This window comes from Phyllopteryx taeniolatus, chromosome 19, assembly GCF_024500385.1.
Source record: "Phyllopteryx taeniolatus isolate TA_2022b chromosome 19, UOR_Ptae_1.2, whole genome shotgun sequence".
NCBI lineage: Eukaryota > Metazoa > Chordata > Actinopteri > Syngnathiformes > Syngnathidae > Phyllopteryx > Phyllopteryx taeniolatus.
This window is the reverse complement of record NC_084520.1, coordinates 8,817,876-8,839,009: the sequence shown is the minus strand read 5'-3', so window position 1 is coordinate 8,839,009 and position 21,134 is coordinate 8,817,876.

Below are 21,134 nucleotides of genomic sequence, written 5' to 3'. Positions count from 1 at the left end.
TTACATCATCAGGTGTCGGCTCCCTGTTACTGCCCCAACCAAATCCCACCATATGACTTGATATAGCAAGGTATTAGGTCTTACGCAATCCGCTAATAAGCAGCAGACGGAAGTGCAAACTATCAACCAAAAGCTCACAACTACCAACATTTACGGACAGATGTGCAAATAGTCGACTCACGAAATGAAGAGTGAACCAACTAGCCTAATAACTAGTTGTCGAATAAACCAACCAATCAACTGACCTTTGGATGAATAAACTAACAAACCAACAAGCTAAAGCGTCGCAACTGACGGACCTACACACAAACTAATTACACAACCCACTGTCCCATTAATGGACGTAATAACTAGCCAACTGACCAACATATGGATGGACAAACCAACTACCTAACCAACCCAATTTTGGACAGAGGAACACAGACAAATTAGCTAACCAACCAACCGACATGGACAAGCAAACTTAACCAGTCGACCAATGAATTTATGAACTAACCAACTGACCACCAAATGGACGGTGGACCAACTACACAACAACCAAGAAACGAGCCAATTAACCAACCAATCCCTCGCAATTTGTGCAATTTACAGATTAAGGATGAAAACTAACAAAACCATAAACAAATTGGCCCACAAATGGACAAACTATCAAATGAATGAAATGCTGAATTAACGGATTTTGCGACTCTACTAGAAGACTAACTATTGAGCAAGCTTGACAAATTACCAACTAACAACAATCAAAACCCCACAACTAATGCATTTACTCACGGACAGACGGACGGACAAACGGTCTATCTAACCACTCAAACAACCAAAAGCTCATCTACTGAAAATTACAGATGGACACATGGACAAACAAGCTAACCAACGGCTCAACAAACTAACTAAACAACCTTCCAACGAATTGACTGACGAACCATCCATCTAAGGAACCAATTTACGGACAGACAAAGCGACAAAATACCTGACCAACAAAACAATTTACGAACCAACAAACAGCTTTCAACTGCCACAAAATTACGGATGGACAGAGCTCGAGAAGCATATTTAACATTTTGGAAAATGAGGGCGTGACAATCAAGATGTCTTGTGTTTTGGCCCAAGTGCAGGGCTAGAGAGGGGACATATGGGTTTCGTCCAGAGGGGTCTTGGCCCACCTTTTAACAAGATGGTCACGCAGACAATGGCCGGCATCTCGGGCCAACAGCTCACCACGGCGGTCCCCCCCCACAAGCACTTCATCTGCTTTATCCTTGTGATGAACAATTTTTGTGTGGAGGGGAAAGTGTGCCAAGTGGCCAGAGAGGCACAAGATGTGGGGGGGGGGGGGGGGGGGGGGTGGGACCGAACCCAGTGGCAGAAAATCATATCTGAAAATCAGCGGTACGGTGTCACCAAAAACCCGAAACGCGCGTGGTAACTCCTCCGGAATCCTTTTAACATGCTGTGGTTATGTCCTCATTCCCAAGACGAAACTTTCTCTCCAGCTGCTGACTCATCTGGCCGACGTCAGCAACGAAGTGTGCGAAATGACAGAAACCAAGTCGTAAAGCGCACGACATCATTTTCTAACCTCAAACACGATATTGCGAGCCATCGTTGCATTTGCGGTATGACTTTAGCGCCAAACTGTCCCATCATTTTAGTTTATTTCTTGCAGGAAAGAAGAGAAATTGGATTGAGGAATGCAGTGTACAAGGTATTCTGATTAACAGGCAAGCTGCTATCACACTTGGATGACACATAAGGCCGCCTTGTGAACCCAAAAATACAATTATTGTTTGGAAAACAGAATTAAGCCTAGAGTATGATCAAATCCAAAGACAAAAATACAATCTAATCGCATCCCATGTAGCTGACCGTTCTGGAAAATTTCCATTGTAGGATCGTAGTACAGAATTACTGTCCTTAACCGCAACATAAAAAAGAAAATGAACTGTGCAATTACGCTGGAGACAGCTAGGTACCCACTTAGTGGTGATAGCTTTGCCTCTTATGACCAGTGGTGGGAAGTAACGAAGTACAAATGATTTGTTATTGTACTTAAGATTTTTTGCTTTAACCCCTTAGTCGAAAACCAATACAGCACTTCCTACTCCTTATTTTGTCAAAATAGGCTTGTTAGCCTTTTCAACCTCCACAGATGACATGGCAACAGACTCAGACAATCAAGACATTCCCAAACCATGGCCTTATTTCAGTCAGCAAAGCTATGCGAACACATTGCTTGATGTTACAAAACGGGTATTATATTGAGAGTACATTTTTCTTTACACTTATGTACTCAAGTACATTTCAGAGTCTGGACTTTATTTTCTTTGTATAGGCCTACTTTTATTTACATTCTATACTTTTACTTTCACCAGTCATCTTTTACATTAGAAGTCCTGGACTTTAAAAAAATAACATACATTATTGTTGTTCATATTCGGTAAGCTTGTCTTTCCAACAGACCTGATGACAGCATATACTTAATAGATTATTTTTCGGGCTCTAGTAGCATTTATAAGATGGAATCTGGCAGTTTTTATATGGTTAACCAAGAGATTGACCGTTTCATTCCCTCTTCGGCTAACCAAATAACTAAATACAGAAAAAAGGGTCAAGTCGGAGATGCAAAGGCACCCTGGGATGCTTCTCCAAATATGATACTGATAAAAACAAAGCCCCACGCCATGGAATATTTCCACTGCACAGGTTTTCTCTCGCAATTTTCAGGCTGGAGAGCCAATGGTTTTGGCTGCTGGATATATAGATTTTTTACATTTTCTCTCAAACACTGTGCCCAAAAATCATGGCTCGGAGACACCAGGGCTCGGTCTTGTAATTCCCCAGGGAAGAATAATTGTCTCCTTGGCTGACGTTTGGCTCGGTAATTCCTTTTCTTGCTTCAGTCATGTTTCCAACTATTCCACACGCTCATTACTGCCATTAGGGAGGAACTTTAAGAAAGACCAAGGGTGGGGTCTGCTTGAAAATGCCGAGCACAAATGTGACGCCGCAGCTCCAAAAATTCATTTTAGTAGTGTCGGCACCAAACGTAGGCTACATAGCATTTGGTCTGTTTCGGTTGGCATTCGCACACGCATTTTTTTTTTTTTTTTTTTTAAAAACAAAAATTACCCAGTACAAAGCCACAACTTTTTGGACCCAGTTAGGGTTAGTAGTAACAGGTTAGCATCAAGGTTGTTAGTTAACATTTTCAGTTAAGGGTTAGAGGTTAAGAGTTAGGGTTAGTAGGGTTGAGGTTAGGGGTTTGGTTTGGGAGTAAGTCAGGAGTACAGTTAATGTTTATGCTAATGAGTTAGGGGTTATTGTTAGGGGCTAGGAGTTAGGGTAGAGTTTTAAAATCAAAATTTATGACATCTGAAAACATAACTCCTTGGTGGAGGTTATAAAGTGGGACATAAGACTGGGTATTAACAAAGATGCCAGAAAAAAACGGTTCACTTTAGGGCTGAATCATCTGAAGACTCAAGCCCGTGTGCCTAACCCATTTAACAGAAACCACTTACCCACAGTGCTGCTTGATTTTAACACACGTGTTGTACATGTTTTACATCTGCTTTGGGTTTATTCTCATGCCTCTGGCTGTCTGAGCATCCACTGTCCTTTCTGTCTCTTTTTTCTCCCCCCAACCTCGTACCGATTCCTCAGACTTGTCGCATCCTGTTTGCCTGAGGGGGAGTATGCAGCCTTCAGGCTGATTAGAGGTAGATCGTCTCCCCCTTCATGCAGCACCAAACCATACAAAAACACACATTTAATTTAGAGTATATTAGTTTATGAGTTAATTGCTTTGTTATAAAAAGCTTCAGGCTATATTTAAGAGTTAGCCATCGGTTAGCAATGTAAATGTCGAGGACAGCTTTTTCGGATCAAAAGTGTATTTTAATGTTGACCTCTGACAATAAAACATGATCATGGTCAAACCTCTTAAAGCAAACACCCTTGAGTTCTGTTTGGAATTGGACCAAAATCACTTGAAAAATATGGTTTGAAAAAAGAAAAAGGAAAAAAGGGGGGGGGGGGGAAATGGTAAAAGATCAAATAAAAGGAGGAGGAAGGAAGAAAAGCTGCAAAAAGACGAGAGAAAAGGGAAATGGAAAAATGAGACATGAGAAAAGGGGAAAGAAAAAGTTAAGGCAAAAAGGCAATGTGGGAAAACAAAAAAAATGGGAGAAAGGAAAAAAAAATAGGGAAAGAAATGGAAACAAGAACAGGAAAAGGGATTAAAGAAAAGGAAAAAAGAAGCAGCAGAGAAGAAGGAAAGCATTGTAGGTCTTCCACCTGCTTGTCTGCCTTCTCTCTTCCCTGTTTTCTTGATTCTGTTCTCTCACTAAGAGCAAACAACATAAGTGGGGTTCATTGCACTCCTCCTCCTCGAAACACACACCAACACCACCAGGACGTTATCGCTGGGGCTGATGTCCTCCGGTTCGTAACCTCGGCTCATATCCGCCGCCGCCGCTTCCTGCTAACTGAATTGGCAACGACGGCGCAGCTTTCGCTTGACCGGATCTCTGCGGCCGAGCAGCAGTAACAACATTACAAATCAGTCAATGATGGGAAGGAACCAAGTACTTGTACTTCAGTGTACAAAGTTGATTTTGTTAGGCATCTTTACTTTATTCCCTACATTTGTGGGGGGGGGGGGGGGGGGAGAAATATCTGCAATATTAATCAGTGTACCATATTTTGACTAGTTAGCACATACAATGTAGTTTTAGTTCCCCTTTAAGTAATTGGCTTATACAAGCATCTGTAGTTCTACTTACATACAGAAAGTGGTATTGTACTTTTGCCATCTCGGTAATCAGTACAAAGAGAGGGAAGTTTGTGTGTCTTTTGTCTAATGATTAAAACTGTCAACACTAAACCAAGTGGAGCACATGGGCGCATCCCGTCTTAATCATGCTGGTGTTGCAGACATACTGGTGACAAACGACGACATCGCTTTCCGGGTCTGGTCAGAGCCACGGCTCTTTGATAATTAACTTAACAGCCCTGGGCAGTTACGGTACGTCTTAATTCAAGCGATGACATTTTTTTCTGTCAAAATACACAAAGGATAAAGAATTACAGCAAAGTTAACATCCACTTGTCGTACTCTGGTTGGAGGGCAGTTCTGTCTCAGAAATGCTGATTACAGCTTTCGTTACCATGACGACTGGGCTACAGTAGCGCTAGCCATCATGGTAATGAAAAGAAAAAGATGCAAATGGTAAATGAAAGAAATAGTTGAAAAAGCAAACGGAAGAAAGGACACACACAAGAGAATGAGAAAAAAAGAAGGCAAAAAGGAAAAGAAAATCTCCAATTGCCTTACCCGGATATATAAAAGTTAGATTAATAAAAGGATAAAAACAATAGGGGAAAAAAAAACAAGGGAAAGGGGATCAAATGGAAAAATTGACTAAAATAAAATTAAAACAAAAAAGGAAAGAAAAAAAAACATTGGGAAAAAAGGAGAAAAGAATGAGCAACATCATATGGAAGCCGGAATCACTATCATATGGAGGGTGGAAGGCAACAGGAACCAAGAACACGTGAGAATAACAAATTATTCTCACGTGTTCTTGGTTCCTGCTGCCTTCCACCAAAAACTGCTTCAGAACTTCCAAAGTACTTTTACTTTACAGTTTTGTACTTTATTGATTGATTTTTTTTTTTTTCCCCTGAAGGTCTTGAAAAACGAGGTCTCCGATCAGTCTAATTCTTCGGCTTTTGTCAGCGAGCTCATAAATAAGAGCATTACTGCGATGATATGAAGTATGGAGTCGCCGGATCTTGGCTTTGAAGCACTGCTGAGGCAGGCGGAGCCATTAAGGACCCCCAATGAATCTTTGGCCCGGGCCAAGTGATCCCCGGAGGAGGTAAATCAATCCGACTATCCAGCGGTGTCATCACACAGTTAATAGTTATGAAAGAGCTTCATAAGAACCGCAGTTGGACCCTGCATTATTTTTCTCCAGTCACATTTTCATAGCAGGAAGAATATGATCAAAGAAGGCAAAGGGAAGACCCTCATATGTGCGTCGTTTCTACTCTCGTCTCGTCGGGGCAATATTTACAGTCTTTAAACCCGCCGACCTCGTCCACCAGTCTCGCCATTCCTCGTTTGCCCGACGTAGAAAGGATAAGTCATCTTCGGGATGTCGAAAAGAGCGATCTCGTCCTGTCCTCATTGTGATTGGTGGAGATGAATGCGCATTCATCCCACACATCTGGATAGGACGCCTTTACGCCAGCTATGACCAAGTCCACCTGGAGAACTTTTTGCGTTTCAATGCATTACTCCAGCCACCGGTGGATGATCTGTTATCTGAATGCTCTGTTCCACACAGCAACAATTATTCACGGACGGATATTTTTGAAGTCTTAGAAAATATTTTGTTAAAAATCGGTCATGGGGATGAATGGCAACCGTAAATGCTCTTATGGGGATTTGGTAAGGTTTCATACGAAAAAGCAATCCAGTAAGTAATGCCAAATGGCCAGATTTCCATACCCAAGTGAATTAAAAAAAAAGGGTGATCTTGAGGGTGACTTGAGAATAAATCACTAATTTCGGAATATCAGCGCATTAGGACCTCTTTTACTGCCACCCTAAATCATGTTTTCAGAGATTTAAAGTGTTTCTTTAAAAAAAAAAAAAAAAAAAGTAATGCCATGTAAATTAGTACCAAACATACATTTACATACCAAAGTGAAGCATTCTAAATTTATAGAAAACTGACATTTTGTGACTATTTTTGCTTTTTAACTGTTATGGGGGTACTGTATTTAGTATGATTTGATTGTTGTGGGGGGGGGGAGGAGCAAAATGATAACATAGTGCCACCTTACATTCTTCTCATGGGAATTTAGTAGGATTTCATGCAAAACGCAACACACGAGTATCTCTACTGATTTGAAGGCATTTTCAAAAAGGTGGTTTTAGGTTTGTTTGGAGTTCCAAAAACGTGTTGGACTCCTACATTGCGTGACTATTTTTATGGTTGGAGCTCTGGATACAAAATATTTTCAACTTACATCTTCAGTTGACGACGCCCTGCCCGTTGCCTCGTCGCCATGGTTTCCTCTAGTTTGTTGTGCGGACATTTTACTGGCCTCTGCAGAGCCATGACTTCAACTTCTTGCTTGGACTTAAAGAGTCTCGAAACATTTTGCGGGAGCATTCCAGGAAGGAGTAATAATTCATGTTTAATGCTCGTGTTTTGGCTCAACATCGGGAGGAGAGGCCAGAAACCCGGCGCATTCCGCTCATCGTCTTCGCTTTTTTTCCCTAGCCAGGGTTCTCGACAGTGAAGTGAAGACTTGAGGGGTTTCGGGGAAGCACTTGTGGCAAATGAGGGTTTGTTGTGGAGGCAACCAACAACTCTCGGTGAGCATCTTGAGCTCCTGGCTGAGTTTTCAAGTTTTGCATTGTATCACTCACGTCCTGCCATCTCGTGGTCCCACGGGTCCTTCAGGACCCTCAACTTCCTCCATTACTTTCCACCGCCGCGGCCCTTTTATATCTCCTTTAAGCCTCAGCAGCTCCTACATCGGCGTCATTACTCATTCCTTTTCAGAACGCGTTGGGGTTTGATGCGTGTAGCACCGGATTATGCATGAACGTATGCCTCAGATGTGCTTCAAAGTCTTCGGTCTGAACGCCCCGGCGTCAATCGCATGCAAAGACTCATTATCGGTTTCTGAAAAGGAATCGGCAGGTGTTTGTCAGAAAATGATATGCCTGTTCTGATCCGATGAGGTGTTCAGCTCGTCAAGTTTGCTTACATTTGACGTCGCCGCTCTTAGGCTCGAAGAAATAACGCCAAAAAAACCGGACTAATTCCGAAGTCGTCTATCTCAATCTCAAAAGGATTGTTTATATCCCAGCAAAAGACTTCTAGAATCCTCATGACCTGGTAGGCGGTACAAGTGCCTGTGTCCCTGTGCTTAACTTTGGCAAGATGAGCCTTAAAAAGAGCTGTTGCGCTTTAACGCTAGCCTTTACAGGCTTATTTTCTCATATCCTCACCGGTTTTGATGATTAATGAATCACAAAGCAATATTAGTGTTGATTTATTATCAATCTTTTCTGACTCTTCTAACAGATATATCTTTTAAAAAAGCAACTTTAATTCCTGTTATGACAGACAACACGTGCGGAATCATTTTCACATTGTTTCGTGTTTGACAATTTTTTTGTCAACGTCTTTATGTCTCCAAAGTGTTCTGTAAATTGACTGTCTGTTGTACTAGAGCGGCTCCAACTACCGGGGACAAATTCCTTGTGTGTTTTGGACATACTTGGCAAATAAAGATGATTCTGATTCTGACAAGTCCGGGGGAAGGCAATCACAGTCAATTGCGCTGAACTTTGTCAATTGCGCTGAACTTTGCCAAAAGCGTAATGCCGACTTATACATTACAAAAGCTGTTCTTTTTAGAAACTTTCGACCCAAGGTACAGTATGTAATTCCAAGCTGCAAAGAAGCATATTCTCTTGTATAACAAGACACTCTGACATTGCTCTATGCTAGGCTAAGATAGCCAAACCTAGCAGCATTAACAGTGACTTCAGTTGACAAACAAAAATTAAAAAGGTGACCTAATAGCCTACTTGCAACAAAAACAAAGCGATAAAGGCTAATTACGTGACAAAACCAATGCAAAAATTGCCTGTTTAATTGCTTCTTGAGTTGGGTCTCAAGCGTGTGGTTAATTTACATAATACCCCACTCTGCAGAGTTAGCTACATCCCTAGTCGTCATGGTAACAAAAGCCATACGGCCCTGTAGTAAAGGGGGTGGGGTGAGCAGTGGATCATTTTCTTGAGCCAGGACAGCCCCCTCAAAATGGGCGAAGCTAAAAGAAAATAAATATGTAAAGTGTCCTACAGTTCTTGATCCTTGGGGTATTTTGATGAAAGCATGTTAGTGACAAGTTAAGACACCTCGGAACAGTTTAAAATTGTGGGGCAAAAAACCCATGCCACTCAGTATCGATAAAACCATCATTGGTGATGGCTTGTTTTTTTTATTTTATTTACCATTGCTTCTGCCCTTTCGGCATGACAAGCCTATATTTCATATATATATTATGAGACAGATTTTTATCCACATGCCAAGAGGCATACAGAGAACAAAATGAAATTCCATAAAGGGAGACCACTCCAATTGCATGCATGCCTATAAAACCTCCCTGGCTGTTATTGGCTGCGGGTCAGAGTTCAAGTGTTGAGGGACGCGCTAGTGTCCCCGTGGGGAATGCCGGCTAATGGAATGGGAGATTCGGGTCAAATGACATGATTTGGAGGGAACACCGGCCGCTGGGTGAGCTTCAATCCGCGACAAAGATCTAATGTTCGATTTGGGCGGGCAGGCAGCGATGGCCATTAAAATCTCATTGAGCGTCGCAGAGAGCAGTAAATCTCGTTGCACGTCGGCCCCGATTGTGTTAGCGCTAAATAACTTGACGTTTCCTTGCATTTTTCCATGCAGTTCTCATCACATGAAAGTCATTTTTAATAATGAATTGACCCAATTTTGTTCCAGCATCTGTCAGTCTATGCTCAGATCTGACAGCAAGCAGATTTGTGGCCATATTTCAGTTTTCCCCAACCTTTATTAAGCCAAGGCACACATTTTATGAGAAATATTTCATGGCACATCAAAGAAATATGTCACAGTAAGTTTCTATACTGAAATAATGATAATCTCGTCTCAATTTACACGCAAATTCACAAAGTGTGAAATATGGACCTGATTATTTAAAAACAAAGCTATGATTCTGTTGCATGAATGGCAACAGGTTAAGTGAACTTTTTATTGGTCTGCCTTTCACTATAAGTCACTGGCATAGAAAAATGAACAGAGACACTATTTGTAGTAAATGAATAATTTTCAGACAAATTAAGTGGAATCGAATAATTTCCTAAAGCACACCAGACCTCTAACGGCACAAATGTGATAATGAACAATTCAAAAACTTTCAATATTTTGTCTCAGCCCTAGTACGTTGCATCCCCAGCAGAGTAAAATAAAATCAAAAGTCAAAACACAGGATTAAAGCAAGACTACATTTATATTCTACTAGCTTGTCTGCCACTGTAAGAACAGGAAAAACAAGTAAACAGACCGCAAGATCCCCACATGGCTCACTCCCATCTGCTTCCGCAACCCTTCGAGCACAAATTTAAGACTCCAAAAGTGTCACTCTGTGTCGACCTACAGCATTTTTCTTTTTATTCTGTCATGAGTGACAGTGATACATCGAACAAAAGGGAGATGCGCTTGCACGAATAACCATAACGTCGGGACGTGTATGAAGAGGCGGTCACTTCCCCAGTCAGTCCTGTCAGCTTCCTTGACACCAGCACTCCAAAACAGCAAGCCCCTTAATTCCACAAAGTGCCAGTGTAGGGTCACAACAGGAGGAGTGACGGGCAGTTGGCAGGATGGCGATTCTCAAGTGAGCGGAGGAGACCGTTCAACTCGAAGTGAGCGGATGTGCTCCCACACAATCACTGATCACCATCAGTTTCACTCACAAAGACGCTGATGTGCCCAAGCTATGTCAACACTTGGTACGAAATGCAACACTCAGCATACATTAAAAGCTTCTTCAGACTCGCGCAAAATGTTTGCCGCGCGGCCAATTCGTCGGTCACGTGATGCAATGCGGGCGTAGTTGGCCAATGCGAGCGCTGGAGTATAAAGAGGCCTTAAGAGCAGAGTTATTGCTTCTATAAATTTCAGTCAGTAAGAAGGCACCTATGAATGTTTTCAGGTTGGGACCTTCGTCTCACACAAAAAACGTTTGGTTCGAGATCTTGACTTAGTGTTTTGTGTGGACAGTCTGACTTCGCCGCCATACTACGACCACACACACAATGTCGAAAAGTCAAGTCCTTGCAAATTGACGGACGTCTTGTATAACTGACTTTAGTAGCTGAATGACTAAAGTCTCTAGGATGAGTCGGTCTTTAAATAACCCCTAGAAATGGATGAAATGGCCCTAAAATGGCTGTTTCAAAGCAAATTAGACAACTTCCTGTGTCTTTTTAGGCATTGGTTCAAGGAGACCTTTTGTGGGTCTCCTCATAATAGACATTCCTACCTAATTTCAGGTTTTTAAGTGAAAATGGCTCTCTCTGCATTTGAATCAAACTCTGCTCAATCTACACCCAATGATGAAAACAAATTCTTCGAAATGTACAGTTGTCCATATAGTACGCATGGTTCAAATTTGGTAGTCAAAGAAAATGAGGCTAAACATGTCTAAAATAGCCACTTCTAACCAAAATGGCAGACTTCATGTGTCTTTTCGGGCGTGAGTTTAAATGGCGCTACTCATAAAAGAGGCACTTACCAAATTTCAAGCCTGAGCTCATCCTCAAAAACCCCGAAGCCTCCACACCAGGCAACACTGAACATAAGCAGGCCATTTCACGCCAAACCTTGGCCCCTCCCACTCCACCTCCACGTCCCCCCCCCCCCCCCCCCCCGGAGAAGGCCAGCAGAATACACATGAAGGGCTTACTGGAATGTGTACGTGTGTTTATGTGTAACGAGGGCCTGCAGGGAAACAGATTACAACATCAGCACCAATATTTATTCTGCACACTGCAAAAAGGACGATGCAGTCTTCACTTCCCGTCAGCCAGATGTTCAGCGTCGTCACCTGCTTTCACACGTCTTCTCTTCTCTGAATGATTCCCCCCCCAAAATCTTTCACTTGGCAACAAAGTCAACTTTGTGTGTATGTGTGCGCTTGTAAGCAAGCAGCCAATTAAAAGATAAGTGCACAATTAAAGCAGGGTGCTAAGGCTTCTAGAAGTTGTCCTTTATCAGTGTTTGTGTTAATTGTGAGGCTCGCCGTTTGGATTAAAAGGTCAGGAGATATGCGGGGGGTGGGTGATGGAGGGCTGCGGTCGGATACAGTTGGGTGTTAGCGGAGTGTCCTCCAGAGATCTGATCGCTATGGTGGAGCTGGGACGGAGGAAGATGGGAGGAAAGGGGTAGAGATAAGAATCTCCACCTGATCCAGACAATTAGTCTGTGTTTACTTCAGGAAGCTTGTAGTGATGCATCAAAGAGATTCTCGAGAAAGAGGGAAGGGGCGATTTGTTGTTGCTTCATTGGAGTTTTCCCCCCCTCGTCTGCAAGAACTCCAGGAGAACCCTCAGGCCTTCATAAATGGTAATTTGGCAGCATTTGGACAAAATCGAGGATGCGTTCCTTTTCAAATCAATCCTATACAGTAATTGCCAAAAGGAGGCAAAAATGCTTTTTCTGGCATGACTTGAGTTTTTTGTGGGTCTCCTCATAATGGACAAGTCTACTAAATTTCACATTGCTGAGTGAAACTGGATTCAAGGGGCATGTTTTTGTGGGTATTTTCCTTTACTTGTTCCGAGTAACTGTAAATAACTATGCCCGAGATCGAGATGGCTCAGACGTCCGAAGACCACGATGCCTTGGCAAAAACGCGGGCCACATCGGGATTTACTGTCTCATGAGCAAACGCCCGACACTGACCAGTCAGGTGGAAATACGGTTTCACAGTTAATCTTGGAGTCATTCGTGCAGTGATTCACAACAACTGTGTGCGCAAATTAGTGTTCCGTGAGAGATCATCAGTAGTGCCATTTGGCCCAAAACTTATTTACTGCAAATGAGGTATCTTTGCTCATCTATCCATGACAGTGACGTATAGTGACAGGCAGAACAATTAAATGCCCTTCCACTGCCGCTGCTCTGGGTCTTCTTCTCTCTAGCCTCCCTGCTCCCAGAGGTCCCCTGAAAGACACCCATACCACCACCAAACTTCCACTGAGCATATTCCCGGGCGTCTCCGGGGAATGAGTCACGTGACACGAACCAGTATGTCGGATAATTAAACTAATTAATCAGCGTAACAGTTAAGTAATTGACTCTTGATTGGTGAGCGGACTTGATTTGAATAATTCCCCATTAAATGAAACAACACATGGTAATTCACACGCTCTCCCCAAAGCGCAGCACCGCTGCCACTCCCACCCAGACGTGCACATGCTGGCCTCTCAACATCACCCTTGCGGCCCACCGCTGGCCTTCAGGCTATCGTGTCAGCGGCAGAGTAATAAAAGTCAGAAGAAGAGGATTCTCTTCTCCTGGTGTCCATTATGTCATTCTTCATTGGTCAGTCTACACGCCAGTCATATAAATAGTACCAGTGATTGGTCTATCATGTTACTTTTTAATTGGACAGTCTCAATGCAAGTTGCTTGGAAAATTAGCGAGCTAAGCTAGTTTTTCCACATTAAATGAACCGTCACTACACTAAAGCTACCAGAGACTTGTCACTTATATTGTAGCTCAGTTTGCTACATAAGAAAAAACATTATTTTTTTTTAAGTAATTGGACTGTGTCTGTGTAAATGAACAGTTCTAAAATCTTTGGCTATCATGGTTCTTCCTACCGCTGCAATAGCAATGTCTTGGACTAATGCAGTGACAGCACTGTGTTGTTATTAACATTTTTGAACAGTTTGTTCTAAACAAAGAAGGTATTACAGTTGATGTGCTCATCATTCTATATCAGTGATTTTAGCTATTAAATATGAAATTACATCAATCATTACCTGCAGCACCATGTGATTGGGTGGTTTAAAAACTTATTGATCGTTGGCCAGGCAAAATGTCAATTAACACACACAGAAAATGCTAAATGTCTTGCTGAGTGGAAAAATTAAGATTAATTGATAACTATTGTCTCAAGTCCAACCTCTGATTGGTTCATGAATTGATTAAAGGGAGTTATTTTCAATTTAAGTGTTTAAGTTGAACCTTCCTGTCAGATGAGAACCATGATTCTGTCAAGTCTAATTCCTGATTCGAGCTCCAACCTTGAGATTGGGGTCAGGCTACGTTCTGGGGCGTCGGCCGGAGGCCGAGCAGAGTGACCTCGCCTTGATGACCTCTTAAGCAAACGTAGCTCAGGGGCCAATACGGGGTGAGGGTCCCGTGTTGCGAGGGGGCCCGGGCCAAAAAGGAGTTGACTCAGTTCAAGCTGAACACCTTTTAGGCAAGCAAACATATCAAGCTTCAGTCGCCGCTGACCTGCAGGTCTTTGGGGGCGGGGGGAGAAGTGGGCGTGTAACTTGATATTTTAATTGATGGTCATCTTTACGAGTCACCAAAGAAGAAAGATTGCGTTCAACATTGACAAGGGAGCGCAAGGAGCGGGGGATGGGGCGGATGCAGAGCACCCAAAATACTAAAGCCGCTTCCAAATATGTGACAGTGATGAGTAATGTCGCCCCTGCTCGCTGGCTGACCTGAGAGCAGCACCCTGGCAGCGTGCATGTGTGCAGCTGGCGGGCAGTTTGAGGGGAGGCGTTTAGCAATGGCGGTTGCACGGTGGAGTCACCATTACCTGATGAGGACTGGCAGTAATTAGCGCGATGACCTCTACAGAGAGCTCAAACAGCGAGCGCATCAACAACAGCCACCACCTACAGTCCCCCGAACCTGGCAAAAAACATCGTGTTTGATGGATAAATAATTGGGTGGGATATCTACTTGAACGCTTCCATTGTGAAAATTTGAGCTAATGTCATGGATCTTTGTGGGCATCTCTAGAGTAGATAAGTCAACCAACAACAAATATTCTATAACTCTATATTTGACCTTCATTAGTTCATTTGTATGTGAATCAATACAGCCTGCACCAGTGATTGTGTGGTTACGTCACGTAGTCTTCCCTACACACAGCAATAGTGATCGTCGTCATTCTTTATGCAGATATGTCCATCATTATACACAGGACGAGTGACTGGTTGTTTGAATCACTTCCTATTTATTGATCGAGCAACATGTCAATCATTTAAGTAGCATCAGTGATTGGTACGTTACGATCCATAAACTTGGTTGGTCGGTCACTAAATCAATTATTACATGCCGATCAGTCGGCCTCTGGTTTTGCCGCGATTCGAGTCGCCAGTGCACGGCATTACCGCCAATCAAAATACGCAAGCTTTCAGTCACTCTAAAAGCACATTTCCAGTTTTTAAATCGGCGAGACACAGAACGGCTGCTATGCAGCCACAACCCATACAAATACAGTGTGTAAAGTATGAAATATTGTATTCGATTTATCATTTCTCATGTTCCTGTGGCTGAAATGGCAAAGCTTGTGACCAAAGTGTACACAAGCGATACATACTGCGCTGGATACATTAAAGTGAATGGGAACGTGCCAGCCACTTTAAATACCCACTCTCGCTTTTTTATTCTTGCTCACCTCCTCTCTCTTTAGCAACCCTCTTTTCCCTTAACTATTAATCTAAATAATCTAAATCTGAGGTTGACATCCCTTACTCTTCATTGGTCAGACTCGAGCCAATCATTACAAATTGAGCTTAACCCTAATTGAACTCTTCCATTTTGTTGTGTATCGCTGTTTAAAGCAATAGGTTTGACATGAAAGCATGTTAGAAGCAGAGTTGAGTCATAAAGTTTCTCCCTCTGAGGTAAAAACGGCTTAACGTTTAGGTATTGTCAGTCATTTTTAAATATGATATTAGGTTTAACTGCAAAGTGTTAAGAATGTCAGTTTTGTGGCGTGGGTCTCGCTTTTTGTTCACCTTTTGTCTCAACTGTCATGAATAATTTCACCCCCCTCTACATTTGCTTGTCAGTGACTTTAAAGCTGTTTGCCTAATAAGTCTCATTTCACTTCATTAACTTCTGGCTCGGGGGCCCGTTCAAGCCCCGATGATATATTACCAGACGACACACACACACACACACACACACACACACACACGCACACAGCTTGGTAGCCTGAGGTGCAGCGGTGCACACAGCTTGTAGGAGAACAAGGAAGCACACACAGGAGGGTGTGGAAGATAATGCAGAGTAGTGCTGGTAATTAATGCTGCTACTCGGTGAGCTCTTACATAGCCTCAAATTTAGCCCTCACACACAATTAGAGAGATTGTACACAAAGAAATGCACAGAATGTTGTGTGTGTAAAAAAAAAAAAATCTCAATAATAATAATAATTTATGCAGCTTCTTTCAAGGGACCCAATGACTTAATGACTCATGAGAGTAATTAAAATGTTTACATTTTCTACGTCAATAATCATATCTAGCACACGTGATCGGTTGGTTACAGAACTCATCATTGGTCAGTTTACACGTCGGTCGCTTAAATGCGACACCGGTAAACGGTTGATTACATCAGTTTTCATTGGTTGGTTGGCATGTCAATGGTAACATGGAGTATATAACGGAAAGGACTTCCTTAAACTGTTGGCTCCATACAGTTGTCTAAAATAACATTTAATTGGGCTTTTTATCCAAATAACTGCTATTTTTTGTCACTCTCACTTTCTGTGGAAAAAAAACGAGGCGACCGGCGAAGTCCCCAAAGTAAGACGGTCGTTGCCAAAATTCCTGAGATACTCCGGTTGCACGCGTATAATTTTGTAGCAGAATATGAAACGAGAGCCTGTGCCGATGATAGCTTTATTATGGTGCGTTCACTGAGTCGAGCCTTTTTCGCTGGCCAAGGGCTGCTCTGCGAAAAGTCTTTCCAAACGTATTTGCTTTTTGATGCAATTTGGTCCATTAGGAGAGTATAATCACTTGCTCCAGCCAGTTAGTTTGTCTCCAGTTAAATTAAAGCCATAAAGCACTCGCAGCAAAACTCATAATGGGCTTGCGAATCTAAAATGTTTGTTTGGAGCCATTATATTCAACGTTCCCTGTGGTTTAGTTTGGCCTGGAGTGACTCCCCCCCCCCCCCCCCCCCCCCCACGCCATTGGTTCAAGTCAGGGATTTCCAAACTTTTCACAATAAGATTAAATCAAGCATTTCCTGCATAAGATGTAACTTTTCAATAGGAGCCGTTGGTCTGGCACATTATTTCCTGTTAAGTTGTCAATTAAACTTTTATGGTGGCGGCGCTGCAGAGAGCATCTTTTATTCATCTGGCCTACTTTGGGAGCCACATCCCTCTGCTCATATTTTTTAACTGGCTGCAGTAATATCTTAATGTGCACTGATTGGATGGCATCTTTAAAGCAAGGTGTAATGTTGCGGTCACCTTGCATTCAGGCTTATATATACTGTGTGCGTGTATATTGTACATACATACATACAGTAGATGTGTATGCATGTTTTAGAGTACAGCTGAAGTAGGAGAGGATACCCGCTCGAAGCGGTCGCACTGCATTTATTCAAACCGGAATAGTCTTTCTCTGAACATGACTCCACACACTTGATTTTTGTGATAAGTAAGAACTGATCCCACACCAGCTGCAGAGAGGCCAGCTATGCGAACCACTATGCGACTCCACCAGCGGCTAAACAAAATAGGGGGAAAGAAAAAAAAACTGCATGAAGTCCACTGATTAAAAAAAGTAGCTTGGTAAATCAGCCATACTGAACAACAGCGGACTTCCTTACCAAAGAATTGGGGGGGGGGGGGGTATTTCTGGTGATAGATCTTTCAAATCAAATACATGGTCTTTAAACAGGGATTGAACTTTTGGGGCCACATGGTGACTTCGTCAAAGTTCCCCAGCGGGACGCATCAGAAAGAAACTCGAAATCTCAGCGGGCCAACTTAAATGCAACACACCATAAATTCCCCCCGTCGCATGCTCAATGGTAGCGCGCTTCCAAGTCACACATTTATTGTGTAGTGTAGCCGTCCCGTTAACCGCGCCCCGTCCCGGCCACCCAGCAGAAAACTTTATGGATGACGACGGCAGAAAGGCTTTGATACAGTCCAGTCCACTGTGTCGTCCCCTGAAAGATCCCATTTTGGTTTTAATGTAAACCAGTCGCTTCATGGCGGGAAAAGGGGTTAGGAACTGACATGCGGTTCAGGCACTGAGGGAGAAGGGGCTTCGGGGCGATGAGGCGCCGGGACCGGGGTCAGAATCCTGGACGCGACTGTGATCGTGAGCAGACGCAAACGCCGGACGCGATGCAATTCTCTTCGAGAAACTCCCATTCAACTTTTTCATTAACCGGATGGCAACCGTGCATGTTCAACATCAGAGGCAATGATTGCGTGCCCATGTTTGGCAGCAGATATTTCCTGTTACGTCCATGGAGGCCAGTCAGGTTTTGATAATCATTCTCCAACTTAAATAATTATTTCATCAATTTGATTCCAAATCCGTTTGGATCTTGACTAATTTCAGACAAGACGACTATGATAGCAGATTTTTCTGTGTCAAAGCACAGCAACGCCAGATGGGAAGGATTCTTTTAAAATAAACTTCACACTTGTGTTAAAGCAAGAACAATATTGGTTTTGGTTGACTTCCAATGAATATGTGAAATGTCAGAACAGGTTCCCAGGCAAGGTCTCTATGAACTGCAATTTTTGAAAGGCTAAGAGTTTCTGGCCAGGTTTTTACAGACTATAATTTTTCAATGGTTCAGAGCAAAAATAAGATATAGAGCTTATTTGTTGCAATATCACCAACAGGTGGCAGAGATAGAACGTAAGTAAGATCAGTAGGTTTCTTTCAACACTTGGATTGGTGCGATTTCTAAAACTTCTCCAAGGGGCAGAATCCTTGTTTTATATTACAGCAAGAAACCTATTGTGAATAATGTCCGACACAAGAACGCTGTGATAGTAGATGTAAAATGTGGGAATGGTACAGGTATCAGAACAAAGTTCACAGTTGATTGCCGGAACTGCAGAGGTTCATGGTCAGGTCTCGATCGACCACAAGTTTTTGAAAGACTTCAAGACAAATTTAAGAACCCTATTAATTTTGAATTACTTCATCTCAAAAAGGAAACTGAGCTGAATGTTTGCATTGCTTGATTATTGTTACCAGTCAGGGATTATTTTTACTATGGGAAAGAAACATTTCATAGTGGATTTTTTTTTTTTTTTTTAAACAGTAAGCACAACTTCAAGGAATAAATGTCCAAGCAAGAACCCTTCCAATGTTGGATGGTGAAAATCAAGAAATATTTTTGGGTCTGAAATAAAACCTTTGGGATGATGAATATAAAACGCGCAATGTAGATGGGCCCGATAAGTTGTTATAATAATACATGGAAGGATTTAATCGAGACAAAGCTTTGATGAGGTTCTCGCGAAGAGAGCAGGAGATTGCGCTAAGTGCAGTGCGGGAGACCCTCTGTGCAAAAGTTACAAATTTAGCAAGGCTCCTGCAGACAAACCCAAACATTGGTGAAGATGAGCAGATAGCCTCCTAGCCCGGCTGAGGTTTCACATGCGGGGAAAACTAAAGATTATTCCTATCCGCGCTGATCGGGAGATTACGCCGAGACGTCTGGTTTTGAAGCCCTGGCGGAAATATCTAGATGCAAAACAATCTGCTATTTTGGTGATTTTTCATCTCCAAAATGTCTCCTTCAAGTCCAGAGTGGCTCTAAAAGCTCTGATGGAATGAGAAACCTTATAGTGGTACAGTGTGTGGGGTTCATGTTTAAGGTTAAAAACAAGATGTGAAATGGCCGTAGGGGGTGAGGAGGAGAAACGGGCGGGGGTTTGGGATAGTTACCAGCGTCAGCTTTCCAGGAGAAAAGCAAAATCCACATTAGAATTCTTCAACTTTGCTAAAGGGGCTGGAAAATCCCTTGGCGGTAATGTCTTTCCTCGAGAGTTTAAGCACCACCGCCTTTTAAAAAAAAAAATACAAATTGGAGCCACCACGTATCTTTTTACGGCAAGGAAGCGATAAATTAATTTCATATAAAAGCCATTGTCTGTCTTTATCAGAAAGACCCTCAACCTCTCTCAGTATTATAAAGAATAATTTTTAAAATTAAAATTAAAGAATCAAATGTCTGGTTTGGGGGTGGTACAAAACAATCCTAACCCTAATTTGAAACTAGATTTCAAAGTAGTGTTTTAAATCCAGGTTAGGGTTTCAAACCAGAGTTTTAGGGGCTTCAAATGAGGATTTCAAGCCAGGTTTAGGGTTGCAAGTTAGCATTTCAAGACCGGATTCGGGTTTCAAAGTAAGTTTCAGGTCTGGGTTAGGGTTTCAAATTAGTGTGAGGGTTTTTGAATTGGAGTTTCAAGTCAGGGTTAGGGTTTCAGACCAGAGATTCCGATTAGGATTTCAAGCCTGCTTTAGGGTTTTGAACTCAGAGAAGTGTTTTAAAGTTTCCTATCAATACTTTTAAGCTTTTGAGATTTGGATTTCAAATTAGGATTTGGGTTTCAAAGTCGGGTTTAAAACCAGGGTTGGGGCGTTAAAACAAGGAATTCAAGTTGGAGTTTACAACCGGTTTCAAGCCAGGGGCAGGGTTAAACATTTTCAGGTGTTTAGCTCTTTCGTTTGAAGAGTCACATTGGTTCAGTTGCGGCCCAATTGAGCCAAAGTTGCGTTCTCATACAGGTTCTACGTTGAGAGTTCCGTGACATGTCGAAGGTGGTGCCAGGTGGAAACAGCAGAATGTACTTAGCGTCTGCCACCACGGCTACAAGAATCTCACCGCCACAAGTATAATAGATGCTGAATAGAAAAAGTGTGGGACGTCCATTTTACAGTAGCTCTTGGCTTTCTCTCTTACCGCAAATCCAAACTACTGCTACTTTTGGGAAAGTCATAACCTTGATTGATTCCCTTCGGTCATTTCTTTTCTTTTTCCAGTGGGATGTGAAGACACCTGTTCCTGTGCGATCTTATCAGGCTGTAAAAGAAGCTTCTTTTCTACGCTGGCACTGGATCGCAACAGATCCTAAAGGTTGCTGCCCTGCGAGGAAAGGGCTCATCTCGGATTTGTACCCAGAGAGACTGGCACGCCTCCAAGGGAACAACCTATGCCCACAGCTAGTCTTACCTCTCTCGTATCTCCTGGTGGCAGGCATGGTCAATTTTAAGCTTACTTCACTTCTCCTCGAAATACTCAGGCTGCAGAGAGCTGTTCTTTTTTTTTTTAGCTGCTTCCATTGTACAAAGTGGATCCCTGCTGACATGCACTGCTTACACTAACAATGTGGTTGCTAACAGAGTGGGGCTAGTTTACAAAAGCAGTCAGTATTGCCAAATCATCGATTTGGTTGCAACATTTAACGGGTTTTCCGAACTCTGTAGTGATTATTTCCCCCCCAAAAAATGTCTGCTAAGAAACAAACAA